Source organism: Agelaius tricolor, unplaced genomic scaffold, assembly GCF_023055355.1.
Source record: "Agelaius tricolor isolate 1412-34295 unplaced genomic scaffold, bAgeTri1.0.p SCAF_16, whole genome shotgun sequence".
Classification (NCBI taxonomy): Eukaryota; Metazoa; Chordata; class Aves; order Passeriformes; family Icteridae; genus Agelaius; species Agelaius tricolor.
In genome coordinates, this window is record NW_027269276.1 from 11,095,097 (window position 1) to 11,117,510 (window position 22,414).

General features: G+C 38.0%; 1 protein-coding gene across 7 annotated transcripts in view; it reads right to left on the bottom strand.

The window, feature by feature from the left end:
• Positions 1-22,414, bottom strand: part of SEMA6D (semaphorin 6D) — a 411,819-nt gene that overhangs the window by 109,992 nt on the left and 279,413 nt on the right. For 6 of the 7 annotated variants that reach the window (XM_071441515.1, XM_071441514.1, XM_071441518.1 and 3 more), the window contains one exon: positions 19,771-19,851. The gene's annotated coding sequence lies outside the window, so the exon portion shown is untranslated. Of the gene's footprint in view, positions 1-4,196; positions 4,217-19,770; positions 19,852-22,414 lie in introns of those variants that run through there. The other variant, XM_071441521.1, reaches the window with a different exon arrangement.

A 22,414-nucleotide genomic window follows, 5' to 3' on the forward strand; every position in this document is an offset into this window, starting at 1 on the left:
GAAAAGAGTGATCATGTGAGGATAAAGAACCCTGTGCTAGAACAACTGGTGTAAGGAGAAGAGCAAGGGGGCAACACAGCATTTTGAACTATTTTGCTTTGTGAATTAGGTCCTGTGGCTGGGAGGGAGAACCCAGCAGAGGTCACTGACTCTCACTAAGAGACTGCTGCTGGACACAAAGGAAAGCAGCAGGAAGCTGGAGCAGTGGCACCCTGGGCCAGCACCTCAGAACTGGATGTGCAGCTCCGCTTCAGAGATAGACACACTCAGAGAAAGCAAAAAGAGGAAACTGTTTTTTGTTTCATCAGGAAAAAGTAATTGGTATCATGGAATTGTTAAGGGAAAGCTGAAAAAATCAAATCCCATCAGATCAATATTTCTGTGGATGTCTAAAAATACAGGTGCTGCAGCTTCCAAAAGCTTTAAGCCTACTTCACTCAATTCAGTGTTGCAATGCCAAGGGCCTGACAATTAAGAACCATCTTTTCATTCCTTTCCAACAGAACTGCTCCTGGGCAGAGAGCCATGGGAAGAACAGGAACAGAGGTGGGGGTCTATTGAACCTTTGCCCCTCTATGGCAGAGGACTGTGTAGGGGCCCAGGGTCCCTCTTCTACCCAAAACATGGACTCAAACTCTCATTCTCTCTTTTCAAATATACACCCAAATCTTGCTCCATATGCATATCTAAAACTACATAGGTAATCTTGGATAGGTATTGAGTTATATTTTACTAATCAGAGATGGATATTCAAAACTCTCATTGCATCAGGAGTTCTACTTCCTGCAATAATTTTTCCTATGATCTTTTATAAACTTGTACACTAAAGCCCATGCTTTCTGTAGCACCTGAAATAAAACCTGTGTGAATCTGTTTTTCTCAAAAAAAAAAAGATTGCTTTCTATTATGGAAAGAAAATAAAAAGATACCACTGTTTGAATAATACCCACAGTGAATACAGCATATACTGAGCAAATATGAAGTTAAACATTGACTCTCCTCTGAAATTCTATTACTTGGCTAAAAAAATCTAGCCATAAATATCTTAGTTATCCAAGATATACATATATATACATATATATATATATATATATATATATATAAACCCCGAATATATATATATATGTGTGTGTGTGTAGGTATGTATAATCTATGTTTAACAAAGTTCCATTTATAACACTTATCATGGCTATTAAACATTTTAATTATTGATTTTAGCTGAGAAATTCTTGAGGCTGAGCATAAAGAAAAGAAATAAGTATCTGCCTGATGGTTAAAGTTTTCATTCAAGTGTAGAGGTGAAGCTATAGATCCAAGAGATGGAAAAAGCAATTTGCTATTCTCACTCATATTTAGAACCTTGTTAGTGGATTTGTGGAAAAAAATGTCATATACTTCAAAAAAACTGGCCATGAATTAATGTTTATAGATTTTATTGCTTTTTCCAGCTCACTATATTTTTATTCTTTATTCTTTTTAATAGTCTTAAAAAAACTCTAGAATTATAATTTTCTCTCCACAGATGCTTTTTCTTTTAAACAAGTATCGATCTCTTGCTTTTTCCCGTTTTCGTTCCCCCCTCTGCTTTTGTTTCAAATGGATGTAAAATTATCTCAGATATTTTTGTGCTTAACATCAACAACTTCATTTCACATGGGTCTGATTTGGAGTCCATAATCATCACACTGCTGTATACTACAAAAGACTGATTTTTTTCATTGCATAAAGCTTCCTTTCCTATTGGTTTTGGGCTACACTTGAAAAGCACAGCCTGCTGTCCATCATGGGCAGCCCTGCTCACTGGGAACTATCAGGGAGGAGGCAGAGCTGCTGATCTGCTCACAGGACTCTGCCCTGCACAGATGACCTTTCCCTGTGTGCAGGCCTGTTGTGCTGCTAAGAACATCAGCAGAGAGAAGACAAACAGGTATCAATGGTTCTGAAAGCCTGGCCAAAGGTGCTGTCACCAGCAGACAGGGGCACATCAAACTTCCAGTTGTTCTGCTTCTGGAGGGTCTGTGGCATATTGTATTCAAACAACACAGTTCACTTTATTAGTCATCTTGTTTGGGTTTTGCATTTGGCAAAGAGCTTGCTCTGAATCTCAGTAAGGACAGCAAGGGTGTGACTCTTCTCAAATGCACCAGCATCAACACTGTGTGGGGCATATCTACTCAGAATAGGAATCAACAGAAAACCTGATAGGGGACACCCCCAGATACCCATACTCCAACAGGTTAGGTTGTATTGAAACAGCTTTTCTTATATGAGAATCAGATCAGGGCAACTGAGCCTTCCTATGGAACAAATGTATCATGTTCCTGGGCTTTTGTTATTTTTATGATAATAAGGTATGATGATCTCCATGAATAGAGAATGCACAGGTTGCTGAAAGCCTCGTTAGACAAAAATACCAGGACTAGCACCATCCTGTAAAAGTTCTCTTCCTCTTTTAATTGTATTTTCACTAGAAAGGGTTTTCTATTCAATTGAAATAATTTGCATTACATCTTTCCTAATCAGACAGGACAAGTTTAGTTCACAAATGTGCTGGTGTAACAGGATGGAATAACTGGAAAAACACACCTCAGAATATTTCTCTTCCACTCTTTTTTCTGCACCATTATTTTGAACTTATTTTGTGACAAGACAACGACAACAATGCCCCTGGATTCACACTGATAAAACTCCACTGACTTCAGCAGTTAATGCTCGTTTAGTTGTTATTAAGTGCCCCGAGGGTGATATAAAGTCCACACCTAACATCTGAAACACATTCCAGGATCAACAATAGCAGTCACCAGACAATTTTCTTCTCTACTGAAGGTTGCTCTAAACTTTAAATGCTTCTCTTCACCTCATGTTATACACATTACAAATGACTGTTCAGTTGCTCTTATAAGCTTAAATCCATACACTCCAACTTTGTACCCAGAAGGCAATTTACAGATTATAAAAGGCAGATACCTCTTTTGCTGCACACCTGCCCATTTTACCATTCAGTCTGAGAGAAGGAGAAACAACTGGGAGTTAGAAGATCCTGATACCAGGGATATACTGGTAATCAGTGAGAGGAAAAGGTGGATCTTTAAAAAATTTCCTTTTAAGAACAATTGAAGGCCAGCTGACAGGAACACCAGATCATGGGGGCCACTCTGATGGCTTGGGACAGACACAGCCCCACTGCCCAGGTAGCACAGAGCAGCACATCTCCTGCTCTTACTCACCAGGTGAGCAAACCAGGAGTCTCAGTAAGTGCTGAGCTGCTGTGAATGCAGCCACAACAAACCCCCGAGTTTCCCCAGCACTTACCCTGAGTGCTTCCTGCACTTGTGTGTTGATGCACCCTCCCACAGGGCTGTCCCAAGAGCAGCAGGTCACGCTTTGGGGCAGAGGTGGCTTCTGCAACACAGACACCACCCAGCTGCTGCTCAGAATCCTCCTGAGCCGTGCAGAGCACACGAGTCCCACGTGCACCCAGCCCTGCTGGGCTGCCTCTGCATCGGCTCCAACAGGGAGTAAAATGTTGAACTACAGCATCCTAAGCATAAGCAGTGATACAAAGTCGTGATTTTTAAAAATAAAAGTACTTTGAGAACTTCTGGGCATGTGTGACAGATAATTACTTACCTACGTCCCCTGCCTAAAAGAAATATGTTCTTGTGTTTTCTCTAGTGAAATATTTATCATTCCATAATCTCATTTCATAAGTACTCGTAGTAATTAGGTCAGACTATGAGCATGAGACTATAAGGAACTAGACAATCTTTTTTTGTTGTTGAAGCAAATCAGAAACTATTCTTAATTCTGTTAGATTTTTTCTTCCCTTTAAATAGTTGAAGACATTTATTATTCAACTTCCTGCTTTGACAGAATTTTATTAAAAGAAATTGATTTTACTAGCTCAGACTATTATATTCTGCTGAAGGACAAAGCATCATACCTAATTTTTGTTCCTGATTTTTGTTAAGAATATTTTTAAAAATTAAATAAGCCATTGACTGAATATCCAGTGTCACAAGTGCTATTGCTTTAAAAGACTAATAATCTCTCTTGTAATCAGATTTCAATATACTAGAAATTCTATTAAAAAAAAAACCCACCAAAACTTACTTTAAAATATTCTTTCAGGAAAATTACATTTTAACAACTAAACACAACAATATGTTAGATTACATTTTGAGCAGAATGTTTACCTTTCACTGAGTTTCTCTGCCAGCTGTGTCAGCATTGGCTGTATAAAAAAAAATTAAAGGAGCTGTTTATTTTTTTTAATTGCCATGATCATGCCAAAAAACACAATGTGTGGGCTGGAGACAGAGTGCTGGGAGCAATATTATTCATGTTAAAAACAGTTGCCTGATTTGCTTTCTTTGAAAATTAGGATACTATAAATAGCAGCCCAGTGGGATTTGTCGATTGCAAGTTATGTTTTAAAAGCTGCTAGGATGAAACTTTTGAAAGACTTACAAAAGATTAAACAATTATTGCTTGTCATTTACCTTTGGCCTGCATTAGACCTCTGTTTTTGGAGAGTTATGCATTTAATGTGGATGTACGACCTGTTTCTATGCATATGTCAAAATACAAAATTTTTAAAAGAAAAATTCTATATTTACCTTCTATAGGTCTTTCTATAAACCAGGTACCTTAACTCACTATTTTGTTAATCATAATTAAAAATGTATTGCCAAACTTGTATTAATTCTTTGTTACTAGGTTTGTGAAAATCCTTCCCCACAAATCAACTTTGACCAACTCGGAAATTATGATACAATAATTCATCACAAAAAGTTCTGTCAAGCCCCTGTCGCACAATAGTTCCACAGCTGTCTTTGCCTTTATTAATTCATACTTTAGCACCTTGGTGCCTCTCCTTTTCTGCTTGCTTTACAGATGACCAAAGGCAAGCTTCCATTACAAAAACCCAATCCACCAAACAAACACTACCAAAAACCCGAGGAACCAACAAAGCCTGAGAACACATAAAACCCTAATATGAATAAGAAAAAACAAGAAGAAACAATTGTAGAGATTTTATCAAGCACTTTCTTTTCTCTGAGAAATTATACATGACATTCACTGTTAGAAAGCTGGCATTTTGACCTGCATTAGGAATAGGAAGCAATGGGAGCTATTGGGATAGGCAGACTTTTTAACAGCAAATACGAGAAAAGAAATAAAGGGTAAGCTGCTAATTTGATTCTGAGCAGAGGGCCAACAAAGCAATGACACAGACTGTAAGACCTACTTAAATTCCTAGCTTTGCCCACTGAATTCTGTTGAGTAAAAAGAACCAATTTTTTCCAAACATTCAGTGTTTCTCTAAGAGAAAGAATTTTTACACAAGCACTTTCATACTGCACTGCTTACAATAAACAATAAATCTTTGAAAGTGGTATGGGATTTTGGTTGCATCCTAAAGCATGAGGCAAATGGCCTGATGGCCATTTTCCTGAAGGCACAACCTTTCACCAGGACCCTGTTCAAAGGAGTTTTGCTGCACCCCTTGGCAGTGCTCAGAAGCTGACAAGCCAGGCTTGATGCCTGTCTGCAGGTCCTTCTGCAACTCCTCTGTTCTCTGACTGTGCCTGACCTTTGGGTTTACTCAACTCCACAATCTCAAACTTGTTCAGCCCGACATCTCAACTGCAGCAATCAAACTTCAGAACAGAACAGCAGAAAATGGGAAAAGAGGGAAAGGTGGGAAAGAGGGATGTAGTAACAAAGAGAGGAACACAGCTCAACACTGTTCCAACAAACTTTTAACTAGTGCCATATTTTCCTTTGGAAGCTAAGTACTTCATGATGTGTCTCACACTGCCATCCCTATCTAAAGACATTTTTCTGTCCTTATGTAAAGCTGTTCTTAGTAGAATTGTACTTTACTAAGAAACAAAGAGCTCAATCTGACTTAAAAAAAAATATTTAGCGTTAACAGGTGATAATTATCTTCTGTCCACCATAAAAATTCAATCAAAGTATGAAAGCCTGAGTTTATCCTATACAAACCATAGAGAAACAATTAAGAGTGTGACAAAAAGCCATCGTGTTTCTCAGGAGAGTTGACCCTGTTCCAAGGATAAAATGATAAGTAGTGTCCTGAGTCCAGCTTGGTGACCTTCTGGAGCTGGAACTTTCAATTATGTCAAATTAGCTGTGTCACATGAGCTGGCTTTGTGAGTGAGGCTGGATCAATGCAGTGCATCTCACTGATGATGACAATGATCTAATCAATCTCAGTCACTCAATGGACAGCAATGAGGTTGTGAAGTAAGCACAAAAAAAAGAATGCTGGGATCTGTCATTGTCAGGGTTACCTAGAGGCTCCCCATTTGTGCTTTTCCTTTAAATGCTAATTTTAAACGATGAAAAAATAACACTAAGTAGCAATTTCCTAGAAGGGGTTTTGTCACATCTATTCAGACTTACATTCTGCTTGCCAAATTGCAACTTGATGTTCAATAATGCTGTTTTTGACACTTCTGTGTAATAAAAGTGAAGATCCTTCTTTGCTCAAGGATGTCTATGACACTTTTGACACTTCTCTCCCAGAATTGCAGGCAGCCCAGATGTTCTTTGCATTAAGAAGAGCATCACTACAGCTGCCATGGAATGTCAGAAGATATTGGGCTCTAGGCAAAAGCAGCAAAGGGCATCCTTCCTCTTTTTAAGTGAGGAGTAATTTTTGGAGAGTAAAACCTTTTGATTGAAACTTAAAGCCTCAGAGGGACTTTGTAGGCAAGAGACACATTGCATTTTCTCTGCTCATGTTTCAAGGTAACTCAGAACCATTACAGAGCAGCTGTTTCCACTTCTGTTCAGAAAAAGATTCCTTACCTATCAATGCCAGCACGGCACTAGTGTATCTGCTGGACATCTGGATGTTATGATACAGGCAAAAATGAAAATAAGAGTAAGAGCTCCTGGTGATAAACTCAAGCTTTGATTTCTGGGAACTTATAAGGCTGCAAGACCCAGTCACTCCTGGATGGTTTAGGCTTCTCAAGACTTGAATCCAGGGATTTACATTCACAAGTGTCTCTTTCCCCATGAGTCACAAGTGAGGAAGCCTTGGCTACATGAAGTCTTTGTACCCCAGGATTCTCTGCAGCTGGACGAAAGGAAATGTTTGAAGACCACATCATGTTCCGTGTCCCTAGGTAAAACTGACCATATTTTCAACATCATCCTCCTTATATTTGTCCTTGTACTGTCCCCAAAACAGCTGCTAGTTGGACTGGGTAATAAACTGGACGACGTTTCTCCTTTATTTTAAAAATACACAGGTCCTGCCCTTTACAATGGGCCACACAAGCAGTGGTTCTGTGCACAACAAAGGGGTCGAGGATGCGGGGTTCCACGGGTAGCTCCCTCAGAAGAAACACTTTGAATTTAAACTAAAGCCCCAGGGCTCACGCAAGGCACCGCTCCTGTCTGTGGGTGGGCTGACGAGTCACGGTGTTTTCCTTCATCCTGCTGCTCTTCAGCTCCATCTCCTGGAGTCACCCACGGCATTGGAAGAGCCACCTTCCCACACCACGCCTGCCCTTACAGGTTAGCACAGTGTCTAATTATTAAGCTTCCTCTGAGAGAAAAAAAAAATAAAAAAACAACAAAACCTTGTGATGGAAATAAAATTTCAAATTTGGAAATTTCAGTGCACGGATCTATTTTTGAGTACTTGCAACAGAAGTTTCTCTGCTGGAAGGATTTTTTTTTTTGTTTGTTACAGAAATCTTTGTGGTTGATACAAATTTTAAAAGGCTTAAAACAGACCAGAGAGCTGTTATTTATACTCTTTTATAGACACTCCAAAAGTTTAAGGTAGTCTCATCATCTATCTTCCTTAAAATAACATGAAATTGAATTGTATATCTTTTTATGCAAGAGTCACTGTTAGGTCTTTTCTGTCACATCCAGGGAGCTGCACAAGTGACACAGAAATTTCTTAAACAACGTTTTACTGGGATTACTCCTTTCTCTGCGCTGCATGCTGAGCTGGCAGGTGCAGGCTCTGTCAGGTTTTGGTGCTGGTTATTGTCACAGCAGGAACAACAGCAGCCAAAGTGAGTACTGGGGAAAATGAATATTTTTGGGTGCTGCCAGATTAGAGTTCCTGTAAAACTCTTACATAGCATCCAAAGAGCAGTTCCTGTAAGACCTGTGGCATCCATGCTGTAATTTTTGTGCTGTGCTGCGAGGCCAATTGTATCAAGGAGCCATCAGCCTACCCAAAGAAAGGCAATGAACAGCAGCAAGTGCTGTTGTACCCTACCACCAGGTCCTACCAGGGTACCTGAGATCCCGCCTGGCACTCCTGATCAGACAGGTGGTAAGGAAGACAGGACCACTACCCACCACCTTATTCCAAATCCACACCAGCAGTGGCCTGGTGAGCTGCAGGCCCTAAGCAGGCTGAATTTTTGGCCCATGCTGCATGTTTGTGGTAGAGTACTAGAGACCCACCACGGATGATGCTACTTTAGCAACAGTTGCCATGTTGTCTGCTCCTTTCCCAGACATATTCCCTGGTGTGGGTGTCACTTTCACAGTTAAATGCCACTGGACACAGACTTATGACAGTGATTACTATGGAAAATAAGAAACACAAGGACAAATCATTTTAACTGAAGTGTCAGCAATGGAAAATGGCAGTCATCCTTAAATGTCACAGTGCCTCCCAGTTGGGCCTGGGCTCTGTGAAATGGGGAAAGGACTCCAGAATTGCATAGATCCATTATCCTCAATGGTTCAGGAGGACAAGCTCATTAGGAACTGCAGCTTCATTAGGTAGCAAGAGCTGCCCTCCTGTCAGGCTATGATCTATTTCTTATCTTGGATTGGGCCACAGATTTTCTCTCCCACATCCCAACCACAATTCACTACCACACCTCACTGCTTTTGGCGATGGAGCGTAGATCTTGCTTTAAGAATTATAAGCTAGAGTTTCAGTAATACCACAGGAAAATTTGCTAAACATTACTCAGTACAACCCATGTGCAGCTTTGCCCTTACTTCTCCTCTCTAGTATGGGATCACTTGCCAAATGGCTGCAACTATCAGGAGCTCCCATTACAAGGCTAATCTATGCTCAGGGATTACACACACCTGAGTGCACAGTAATAACAAAAACACTGAACCACACCTCTGCAATATATATTTACCTTTGAAGAGATCCAATATATATTTACCATTTAAGAGATACCCACATTTACAATGCAAATCAAATCGTAAAATGAAGCCATAAAACCCAATTAAAAATAGTATTTTAAAAAGTCACTGTTTTGGACATGCTGGAGGCTACAGGGAAAAAGGCAGGACACTACTTTTTCCATGGTAATCCTTTTTCCTTTTAAAATTTGTTTTTCAAAGGCTACATGAATTAACATTTAATCTCTCATTATAATGTTATATAGTATTTACAAATAATTGAAAGAGTCAGAAAACAAAAATATTTTATAAATTTCTACGTTATTTCTTAGGCTTCTGAAAGAAGTGCTCAGATATAATTGCTTAAAGCAAACTTCAAAAGACTCAATACACCAGCAGCTGCAGCAAATACATGGCTTTTTCTATTTTAATTATCTGTTTCTTCTAATAGTTTTACAAGACATATATAAATAGAGATTCAGAGGGAGAAACAGATTTGATATTTTACCTACACTATTCTGAAAATGGGGTAATAATTATAGAAATGGCTAAAGCATGCATGGTGGTTTGTTTGTACAAGAGAACCCCCCCAGTGTTTCTCTTCTCTGAGTTCAATGATTAACTCCACTTAAAACCCAATCCTCGTGTGTCTGTTGACAAAAATCTCTGCAATATAAAAGATTTAATAGCAGCACTTGGCATAAAATATTTTGGCAAAATGAATCAAATATCACATCAAACACAATTGAAAGGCAAACCTCCCAGCCAACAGAACAGTTCTATGAAACTCCAGATTCCAGTGTTGTCCTTTTATTCTGGCAAAATCAAAATTACTTCTATCTTATAGAATTTCTATAATCAAGGTGAAAGTGCTTTAGATATTGATATTTGTCTTCTCTGCAGAGATGTTGTACATATTCTAATATGGCAAGACTCTGCTTCCTTGTTCAAAACTGTAAAATATATTGCTGTCCTGTTTCACAAAATTTAAAGCTGTTCTGATGAATACACAACTTTCATTTGGAGTTTAAAAAAAACCCCTTTCACGCCTCATTTATTTAGAAGCTCTTTGCCTTATCACTGCTCTAGCTATTTAAAGCACTGTTTTTCTGTTTATCAAAGCCAACTTTCTTCTTTCTCCTTTACATTTTTAAAGAAGAAAAAATTAAAAAGCAACCTTTCCACTGGCATTATTCTCATAACACATACCAAATTGATTTGAAAACATTAGATTTGCCAAATTTCTCCTACATGTTGAACTTGAATCTAAATATTGCTCCTTTATTCATGTAGGTAGAGGCTTATTTATTCAAGAAACAGTTTTGGGGGGATTTTTGTAATGAGTATAGTGAGAGAAAAATTTGAACTAGATTTTTTGGAGTGGTTTTTTGTTTTGTTTTTATTTTTGGAACATCGATTTTCAGGCAATTTTTGGGCATATAATTGAACATGAAGTCAATTATCGGTTTACAAGGACTCCTTTGATGTGTGGCTCCCACTGCAGAGGCTGTCATGTGTGCCCAGCATCACTCCTGGGTGGGAGAGGGGGGAGAATGACCATCCTTCAGTGGCCATCCTTCATCCTGGCAGTGGGCAGAGCTCGGGGCCTTTTCATGAAGGCTCCTCCATGCATGTCTACCAACATGGCCAGAGGGAACCTGCAGAAATGGGGAATTCTCTCACTCAGAGGAAGCTTTTCCCTGTTTGTTATGAGAGGTGGAAGTCCAGTTAGAAATGCATCCCATAAACCGGAAATATGATCTCAGCAAAAATCCCCATTTCCACTCATTTTTAAATTCTCAGAACCGGTGGCTTTTGTGCTGGGCTGTTACATGATTCAGCCGGTATTTCTAAAGTTTGAAGGAAAATCACTCTGGAATTTCTTTATGTTGTGAAAATGGCTGAGCCTCTCATTTGCCTGGTTATTTACCCCATGCCAAAACTCCAAGACTGTTGTGCCTGAGCCCTCCTGCAGTGAGGGCAGAGTCCCAAAGGGCTGTGATCACACACTGGGACTGACTGACCAGCTGAACAGTCCTCACTCAAGAAAAATTGAATCAGAGGTAATAGAAATGTTTAGGACTCCATGGGTCCTACAGAGAGCCCTGCTCGAAGCCAAAGGCCTGTCTTTTTGGAGCTAATTTTAAAAAGTCCATTTTTTAGCTGAGCTAACACCACAGAGGTAATGAATTCCACCAGTAAACACATCTGTGCTAGCAGAGCACCAAAAGCATTGCATGCCTCCCCTGAAACGTTCCCTTGTCAATGAGCTGGAACTACATCTGATCAACCCCCCTCCTTTCACACTCATTTCAGTCCTGTGCTCCTGTCACTCCACTGACTACAGGCAAAAATATCAGGTAATTCCTAACCAATTTCCTTTGCGCACACATGAGCCCATCATCTCTTCCAGCCACAGGGTATCATGTACCTACTGCCTCTTTTCTTCATTCCACCACAATTCACACAATTCTCTAGTTTAAAATTATTCCTAATTAGTACACACTAATATGAAAATAAAAAATAAATTAAAAGAAAATTATGAGCATGCAATTAAACTTAAAAAACAGGCCAGAGGGTAAATGCTTAATCCTTTATAGACACAGTGGTGTAAATGTGAAGTTGACTTCTGACATGGGTGGAATACCTCCAAATTTATACTGGCAGAAAGAAGACAATCTAGCCAGCAGTTCCTAAAATAAATAACTGAAATAATGGCTCTTGAAAAACATTATTTGTAACATAGATAAAAATATGAACATGTTGCAAGAACTCCAGACAAACCAGGCAGGATTATACTGCAGTTAGAGGTGATAGTCTAATGAAAATATAGACATGAGTTTAGTTTAAGTGAGAAATAAGTCTCTCAAATATCAAACATTCTTTTCTCTGCATAAAATACCTCTGTATTTTCAGTACTTGCACTGGTCTATGCAATGTGACATCTACTTTTGTACAGATGTGAAAAACTGGGATGATAGAATTGATTTTGAAATTGTTTCCTACCAGAGGTATCCTATTCCACTAAAAAGGATTCTGTTTCTACTTGAATTCTGTTTTAGGCTAATTGTTGTTTAATTTTATTGTTTATGTTAAGTTGCAGACTTGCACTAATATCAGCTGTTATTTTCACAAGAGCTGTAATATTCTGACCTCTAGTTATCATGAAATCCTGCATTCTGCACATGTCCTCAGTTAATGTGAATTATTTGTTAGCTGTTAGGTGGATTTATGCTTTTCATCTTAGCCTGAACTTCCCTCACGAGCATTCAGATAAATTATTCTGAAGGCATTCAGGAGCTAAGCATCCAATTGTATTATGTTAATATTACACAATATCTCTACACATGCATCAAAGGACTGTGCCATTGTTTACTCAATATTTTGCTTTATTATATAAATATGAGTCTTAATGCCAATGCACAAGTTCCTTTTTCTCCACAGTGTTTAAGATTTTTCTCAAGTCCTGTTGATGCCATAATTGAGGTTGGGCATGTGCCTAAGTGCTGCCTGAGATGGGTCCCTATTCCCCAACGTGCTGTTTGTCTCTGGTAGCTGATGGAACATTGCCTTACTCTTTGCTCATTAATATAAATAGATCTCATCCCCTCTTTGCATGAGCTGTGTGCCACAAAAATCAGGCTTCTGGCTCTGTTATTTTCAGTCACACACAGCTTAGGAATATTCCACACACCTATTTATGGAATTACACCTAAAAATTTAGTAATTCACATTTCAAATATCTCTCAAATAGAGACTTCTAACTTTAAAGTGCATATCAGTGCACACAACAGGGGTAAATTAGGATTAAGCACTGAATTTCAACTCTGTGTTTCCTGTCTTTGAGCTTCATTGTGCCACCTTAATATTGGGTTAACACAGTACGTACATAGAATATTTGTTACAAGATTTGTGAATAAGTGATTCTCATCTCCTCTGTAAGGAAAATTGACTCCATTACGGAGAGGAGAGACATCAAGCTAACATTACATGAAGTCATAATCCTCTATTGAGACACTGCACAATGACATTGTTAACATTAGTATGCAATATTTATTATAAATAAAAGAGGCTATTGAGGCTTTCAACCCATAATCAGCTCTGTGTGGATGACTTCACTGTACGAACACAGTGGAGTTATAATGAGGATAAAAGATTTATTTATACCTAAACATGTTCTCATTAGTAATTCTGCACTAGCATGTAACAGATACAATTGAAGGACCAGCAGGGTTTTTGTGGGGGCTTTTTTTTTTGTTTCTTTGGGGTTTTTTGTTTGTTTTAAATTACTACTTATTGTTTGCACTTTGACTATGAACATTTAGTAAGAAAATAAAGGAACTTATTAACGATTTGATTGTACTGTGTACTATTCTCATGACTAAAGAATGATTCCAGTTTTATGGAATACAGTATCATCCCATCATGCCATAACGTGGAAATCCAATGAGCCCTTAGCTCAGACCTTGGTAAGAAAGGGGAATTGTTTCTGAAGTGATCCTACCTGCACATGTAACATACAGTCACAAAACACCAGGGTCATGTGAGATTCTTAGTGATCTGCCTTTATATTGTACTCTTTTCCAAACACCCTATTTTATATTTCTTTTAACAGGAAAGGACAAACCCTCACTTCATGGAAGGCACCCAAGCAGTTGCCTACAGACCCTTCCAAGATCTCTCACAGAGTTTGGGCTGTCATCTCACAGTCTGTTTGGAGGAAATGGAACTCCACTTAATGCCAAATCCTCTGCACTACCTCACTTTGTCTTACTGCCATAAATGTCTCCCTCCTCCCTGAGGCCTGGGTTTACTTTCAGACTACAGTTTTACATTCACCTTTGCCAGGTGAAACCTAGGAAAAATAAGGGAACGGTTCAAATATATGTTCCAAAACAACTGATTTGTTCAAAACCAAATCTTCTTTTCTGGCTGGTCTAATTTGTTGCCTTGAATTATATTTTGATGTTCTCAAACAGTTCTGTTGATAAAATCTCTGTTAGAAAAATCTTGAAGATATTTAGGGATATTTCACTACTAATGGACTTACAAGAATGTCAGTATGTTTATATATAATTTGGTGAACGTGTAACAAGAACCCACATCCTAACGACTACTTAACAGAATCACCAGGAATAAATGTTAAAGTAATGCATTGTATTTTATCTTGGAAGAATGAAGTTCATCAGGTATTCATTCCTCATCCTGGGAAATACACTGACATGGTTCATCTCATTCTAAAACTGTGTTTAAGGTGATTGTATGTAAGCTAACTAGTAAGAAAATCTTATTTATATTGAAAAACAAATAATTTAATTTAGAACTACTCAGCTCAGAAGGGAAAGCTCATAACAACAATTACTGAGAGATCTGAAGAATTTTACTCCGCCTTCAAATGAAGATGAAAAAAACATTTACTTTTTCTGTTAATTTCAGCTGTTCATTTTCAGCAATAAAATATCAAACCTCTTTCTCTCGAAAAAGATCAACTCCTTGAGAAATATCCTTTCCTTAGCATTCTGTGGTCTTAAACTTCTCCTTTTATTCAGTCTTTTTTTGCATAAAATTTTATTTATTCTACTGAAAGTGGGATAAAAAAAACCAAAAAATGCTTGAATTTTGAAAACCAAGACATTATTCCTAGCCAGACCTGCTTAAAGGAAGTAGCTGCAAAAAATTAACACAGCTGACATAAATCTCCTTCATTTCATATGCTCTGTCACCATACTTATAAACCCACAGGCTCCATTTAAACAGATACAATGCTGAGAGCAATTAACTTCCTGTTGCAATATAATGGAACAAAAAATACAGATATTTCATGAGTTTCATATAGTAAATACAGTGTCCTGTTTAGAGCTCACTACCCTAGGGGGTTTTTGCCTCAGTTCTGACAAAGTGCCTGAAGTGAACAGAACGATGAGTTTCAAAATTCAGATGAAATTTTTCCCACTAAAAAAATTAAATATTTGCATATATGTAATATTATACAAGTGCACAGCGTAGATTTTCAGACTATCCATTTGTGATACAGATTATGAGCTTCAGCGCATTAAGTGAAATTTTTTAGAAGTATTTTTATATTCATAATTTCAATTACTTTGTGCTAATGATGCACAACACAACCAGGCTTGGAAGGTCTCTACTACCTCTGCTATCAATCCAGCTCTTAACTCTTTAATCTCCAAGGGCCCAGGCCAGGTCCTACTAAATGCAGTGGAAACATTCTCCCTGACTTCCCCAGAAACCAGATCCACAAAGACCTTAAATTCAACTATTGAACTAAAATTATTTTCTTCTGATTCATGCATTTTTCAGGCATAAAAATAACCCAGTTTTGTTTCTTTAATGGGTTTTTCACAGTAATCTGGGTGGCTGATGCATCTGCAATCTGACAGAACAGATATCTCTTTTTGCAGTGTATTTAAGTTCCTCCATCTATCTCAGAAAAAGTCTTACAAAGCTATTCAGAACTCAGTACAGGTTCTTTCCTCTTCACAACTCATTTTCCTTTTTTTTTTTTGTGACAACCTAGGCAATAATTCACAGCTCACTGGGTCTCCTAAATAACCCCCTTTATATTTACATGGTAGGCATTCCCCCCATTACCCTGCGGGATTCAGCCGTATTGGCAGGCAGTCATTAGGAATTCTTAAGACCATGGAGGTTTAACATCCCCTTCTGTAGAGTCTTTGCAAACACACTGTATGGTTACAATCTCTGCAAATCTACAGAAAATCTCGACAATTTAACAATAACATAAAATGTGTCATTTGGTAATTTCTAAGTGGTTCCTTCTTTGGGTCCCATCCAGACTCACATACGAAGCCTTTCAAGCTCAGAAGCATTTCACCCAATGGAGGATTGTGATGTTTCTTTCTTTTGCTAGAAAAACGAGCAAATCACACCTGCTATTGATGAATGGAGAAAAGTCCTTTTAGAAAACACAGATGAATTAATATAAAGGTAGTAAAGCATTATGAGAAAGATGCTGAAATCTAACACTCACAGAAGTAAGATTTTCACTAGAAAGTCATTTTTTCACCAGAAAGACATGATCTAAGTACAAAAGAAGAGCCAAATTTCCAGGGTTTATGGTCTTGCTCTGACTGAGAAGCTCCCTGCAACTGACTTCCCCCACTCCTGTGGAAAATCATTAGAGACATGGCTCTACAGACTTGCCACTGACATCTCCCAGCTGGTCACTCACCCCTTCCCTTCCCTAACACAGCAATAACAACACCTCCTCAAATCCTGTAGTGAGTGCCAAGTACTGTTATGGAGCTTGGAGGAATATGAAAGGAGAAACTAGAGAAGTTGATTCATATTAGCATTGCTGCTGCTTGGTTCTGGGAACTCCACTGGTTCTGAAGAAGTCTCCAAACAAACCTGGAGCAGCACATTGCCAATCACACCCCCAGCAGTTTGCATCCCCTGAGCCTTGAACTGACACAGATGTTCAGAACTGGATTTATTGACTGCATGGATAAATAGTTCAAATTAATATATCAAAAAAAATCTCAAGGAAAACAATTTCATTTTGAAGGAAAAAAATACAACCACCCTTTTGTTTACAATTGGACTATTCTCTTTTTAGTATTATCTGAAAGTTTAATTGGGGTATTTGTTTCTTTGATGAGAAGCAGAGCCTTCATGATACAATGCCTCGTATGTGTCACACACAAAGTTATTAGATATGTCCACATTTAAGGAGCAGATTCTGGGGAATTCTTAAAATTAGAGCCATTCACACTGATCCAGAAGCCATGACAGAATATGAAAAGTATGCAGTGACAGTTAAATCTGCAATGCCTTTGCTCTTGTTAGTGAAATGAGTAAATCTTAAAAAATTAGTAAATCTTAAATATTTAAGACCAATAGGCACTTCAGTATATGTTTCCCATGCTTACAAAGTCCAAATAACATGCTCCAAATAATTTACCACTACAGTTGTAATGAGAGAAAAGGGTCCAAACCCACCTTCCTAGATTATTTGGAATTTCTTTTAATCAAAGTGAGTCATTCTTACATTTTTTTCTTATGGAATTCTGTAGCTTTTGAAGACTACTCATTCACTTTTGAAATATTTGTAGAATTCAATATCCATTTAGAATTTAAAATGCATTGGTAATGCTTTTTAAAAAGCTGATTGTTTGATTAAAATTCAAATAATAAAAGTAATATTCTATTGAAAGAAGGCCTAGGTGCAGAGTGGTATTTTTGGATGCTAATTGGTCATGTGTACCAGCCAATCATGAAACACATGCTAAAAACACTCAAAAGTGTTCAGAAATGCCTCTCTAAGTCATAAATCTTTTACAGGTAAAATTATGTGAGAGAAGGAATAGAAAAATCACATTCAACATCTGGAGTCAGATGAGTTTACTGAATTAAAATTGCAAAATTAAATTTAGATGAACTTAATTAAAAAAAGGGATCCAATTTAATATGGACATTCATCAACTTCTGATTGAAAATCTTTCTTGCCTCAAGAAAATATAATAAACTATGAACACAAAACCCATATAAAGGCTGAAATGAAGTGTGAATGGATGGTCAAATAAAGAAAGGCAGGAAGAAGGAACACTATTTTTTTCTCATTTAACAGACATCCATATACACACTTTCCTTTAATTGCACAGAATATTGAACTATTTTTAAACTCCATAAGAGTTCAACAAGCGAGCTGGTCATCTGTATGCCCTGAAGGTCATTCCTCCTTCTGAGGCATATGCTATGTATCTACTGATAACATGAATATGCGAGTTCCTCTTTCTCTCTCCCTCTGTGTCTTTCTAGTCCGGCAAATTTTTTCTCCTAGATCCTAAAGGACTTTATCTAACCCAGTTATAGTCCTTAAATGCCCATTACTCGAGTGGCTCTTGCTGAAGTGAATGGGAGTTTTGTCACAGGGCTGGGATTCAGATGACTTCTAATGGATTTTCATTTGCCTCAGCCAAGAGACAACAAATGCAGCTCTTTTATTTTCCTTTGCTAGGTCATTACGGTCTTGCTTTTTTCAGGGGAAAAAGATCTAGTAGTTTAGTCCAGTCACTTCTGGCTTTCATGAATTCAGTCTGTCAGAACAGCATTGACTTTCAACTGAGTCACAGCACTTACAGATTTTAGTAATGGCAAATAACAATTTGAAAAGTTAAGAATAGTGTTCTTAGGATCATATTGTTTCCTTAGAAAACTGCCTTGGTAATTTGTTGTTCTGCACACTGGTTACGTGATCAAGAAACATGATATGAATGCTGTATTCTTTTATTTCTAATAAAGAACATTGCTAGAACAGTATGCACTGAGGGAGATATTGTCCTTTATTAGAATCACATTCCCACATTATAAAAGTCACCCAGCAATAATGAAATGTAATCTGTCTTGAGGATTCATGATAACACAGCATTATGCTCATTTTTTATATGAATAGAGCATGACTGAATAGGAATACTATTGTTGCTGAATTCATCCTTAAACTGAAGCAGTGATTTTATTGAAGTATTTGGTTAATGATAATGCTAGAGGAATGTTTGCATGTCAGAAAAATTCTTGCTTTTGCAGTGTAATCTAATTAAAAAAATATATATACTCCAATAGCCTGTAACTGTAAGGACTTGGAGGTTGCTGGTACTTGACATCTGTATTACAGTGACCTGAAAGCAGCACAAGCACAACTGGCCAAGCTGAGGCCAAGGCCTGGCCAGGCCCTGCCTCCAGCAGTGGCCCTGAGTGGCTGCTGTGTGCAGGAGTGTCACATGGAGTGGGGTGACTTCCCACGCCTCCTACCTTGCCAGGGCCCAAAACACTCCACGAGGTATATGGCATAACAGGGAGAATCATTTTGACCAACGATATAATCACAAAAAATATCATCTAAAATTAGGCATTTCTTCCTGAAAAAGCTGAGCACTTAGGCACCAACAGGAGTTCCAGTTAAAGAGTTATTCCACTCTACCCAGCTACTGTAGAAGGTCTATTCCAAATGACACAAAAGTACAGCAGGATGCAGCTACCCCCTCTTCCCTTTCTCTTACAAAACCTGGCAAACCATCTCTGCAGCAGGATTTCTGTGCTTCAAGATGCAGATAGATTATGTCTCCCAACAAATTTCTCCATAGCAGTATTTGAAAATCTGACTCAAGGTTTGATGAATCAGACTAATTACAACAGAGTGTGCATTAGAAGAGAAAAATAATTTGTACTTTACAACTTATTGCTTTGTTTTCTGCAAGAAGAAGCTACTGGATTTCCTTTTTGTGCATTTTACTTTCTCTTTGGAATCTGCCCAATGGTTACATTCTCCGAAATACAATGTCAAACCTTCTGAGAGCAGTTACATTAGTAGAGAGGACAATAAAAAAGCCCTTTTGATTTTAGTCTGAGGAAAATTGCTCAGAACTTGTGTTCTGAGCTCCTGAGCTCAATCTCTCACAGATCAATATATGTTCTTATTATCTCTCTATTGTTGTATTGGTCAAGGGGAAGTGCTTCATTTTTCACACAGATTCAATTGTAATATAACCTGACAGACACCAGTAATATTCTAACATGGAATAGAATATTCCATACGAATAAAATTCTAACATGAAATTCTATGGCATCTTTAGAACTTACCACTGAGACCAAATGTGAAGATTCTTAAATTGCTGGCATCAGTGTTCCTGTAAACTCTGGCACAATTTCAGATGGGTTATCCTGCCAAAAGTCAGAGGAAAATATTCATCAGACAGATGATTATTTTTAATCACACTTAGCCAGTACCCATGAAAGCCTTATTTTATAAATGCCTACTGCAGGTTTAATGATAAGACCACTACAATAGCTCTGAATGCAACACACCTGCACATTGGCTTTTCAATGTGAACCTGAATACTGATTCTCAGAGGGTACTTTCTGTAGAAAAACTGTCCTTTCATGAAAGCAATCCAACATATTTTACCAGAAAAAAAATAACACTGTATTGCAGTATTAGTTTTAATAAACCTCAATAGAAGGACGCCTCCTGGAAAAAAGCAAACAAACAAAAATGCACAAAATTGGCCAACCCTAAATTAAAGAAGCATACAACTCATATGCAGTTCATTTTCCTTTCAGATCAAAGGGGTTTTGAAGTTCAAATAGATTTGCCTCCTAATAGTTTTAGTACAGGACTATCTCTCTTAACATCTGAAAAATAACATTCAGAGTTGGCATTTAACAGCTTATTTGTATTGCAGCACTTCAGGAACAAGAAAACTTGTAATTTCTACCATATGTGGAAGGTTTCTTTAATTAAAGTATTTCTGTTTCTCCCCGTCTATTTTTTTGTCAAAAAATTCCAGCAAAAGGATTATTTAAAAAAATACATGTGTAACATAATTATTTTTGCATAAATTTGCATATGTTACTGTAAATACAGATATGTACATGTATACATTTGTTTCATTAATGTTTGTATGGTTTTTAATGACTTCTGTTTAGGAGAACATGAAAACTATCCTGAAGTGAGAGCAAAGAAGACATGGGATTGATAACAAGAAATAGGCAGGTGGTGCAATGTTCTTGGGTCAGACCAGTTTTATGATCTTGTAACACTGAAATCCAAGTTGTCTCTACAATGACAGAGCAAATTCAAAACAATAAAAAAACTGTAAGGAGCCGACATCACGCCCTAGATGAATACAGAGGATCTCCACATCTCTCCTTTCCACTTTGACTCAAGCTCCCAATGAAAACATTACCATTTTCACTATGTAACAACAAATTCCTTAGAGTGAGCTTTTCAAAGACATGTAGGGAACTGGGTGCCTAATTCCCCCAGGCAGTTTTGAAAAGTGTATAAATATACTATATAGCTCCTTATACATCAAACAATATCCCAGTGCACTTCACATTAATCTTTAATCTAGACACTTTAATCTTCAAATCTTCATATAATAATCTTCAATGAAAGATTCTTTCAGGGAGTTTACAGAATATTTAACACAATTTAAAAGCTACAAGTGCATTGCCCTAACTTTTAATATCCAGAAAATGTTTTATAAATTAGATCGACCACAACCTGGCCAAGGTTTCTGTATTTTTAATATCTTTGGAGGGAGATTACAACAAAAGGGTGCTGGAGGGAATGACTTAACTGGTTAAGCACCCCAGAACCATAGCTGCTGATCCCAGAGTTTATTCAGCATTTCACTTCTTTCAAGGTAAGGACTTGCATCTCTTCATACGTATGAAAACTGCACACGTTACATGCATATTACTCTGTTTTGGCAGCTCTCTGTATGCACATCTGGACATGGACATAGTTTCCATATCTGTATTTTTGCCAAAAATATTAACTGTTAGAATAGTGTGCCAGGCCCTTCTGCAGGGATGTAGCCATGACTTCAACTGCTCCTGGCCTTTACTGCTCCCTCCACAGCACCTCTGAGTTCTACCCATGGAGCAGGACTCCAACCCATGGAGCAGGACTCCACAGCATCAGCCCTTGCTAAATGCACAGTGGAAACACTCCTCAGAATTTGTACAGTGAACTGAGGACAAAAGGCAATAGGTCAGTATGAAGTAAGAGGGTAAAAAAAAGAAAACAATAGCCATTATGACAGGCAGGACTTTCTTCAGGGAACCTGGTAAAGGCACATTTTGAGGAGAAATTTGAAGAACCAGCTTTGCAGAAGCATCTGAAGTGTTCCAGAGAAAGCACAAAGGTGCTGCCTTGAAAACAAGAGTTGAGGAGGAAATTGACACCGAGTAGAGAAAGGACAAATGAGCTGCTGAAAAAAAGGGAGAGTCACCTGAGAATAATGGTCAGTAAACAATACAGCCAAAAAAAGAGAAGAAACTAAGAAAATTACTTTTCTAACATCATTATTTGAGTTGTGTAAGGTAATCTTTGGCTTCCTTGTAACCTCCACAACTGGAGATGTGAGAAGGCAAATTCACCAAGGAGCACATGGAGGAGAGAGGAGTGCTATGGAAGCCAAAAGAGGAGAGCATTGCAGGATGGTTATTGAAGTTAAAACAGCTGATTGATTCACAGGGTCAGAGGTGGAGTACCCACTCTGATTAGACTGGAGAAAGTTACTACAGACTCCTTTGAGCACTTCCCTTTGACTACAAAGAGTGGGAATTAGATGGAAATGACTGAAGCATCCTCCATGCATTCAGGGATGAGGGCCTCTCAGAAGAACAGGTTGGGTAAACACTGGGATATTTTGAATAAGGGAAAGGCTAAGGCAAACTTGAACATTTGTAACAAAAGGGAAAGAAGAGAGTGACA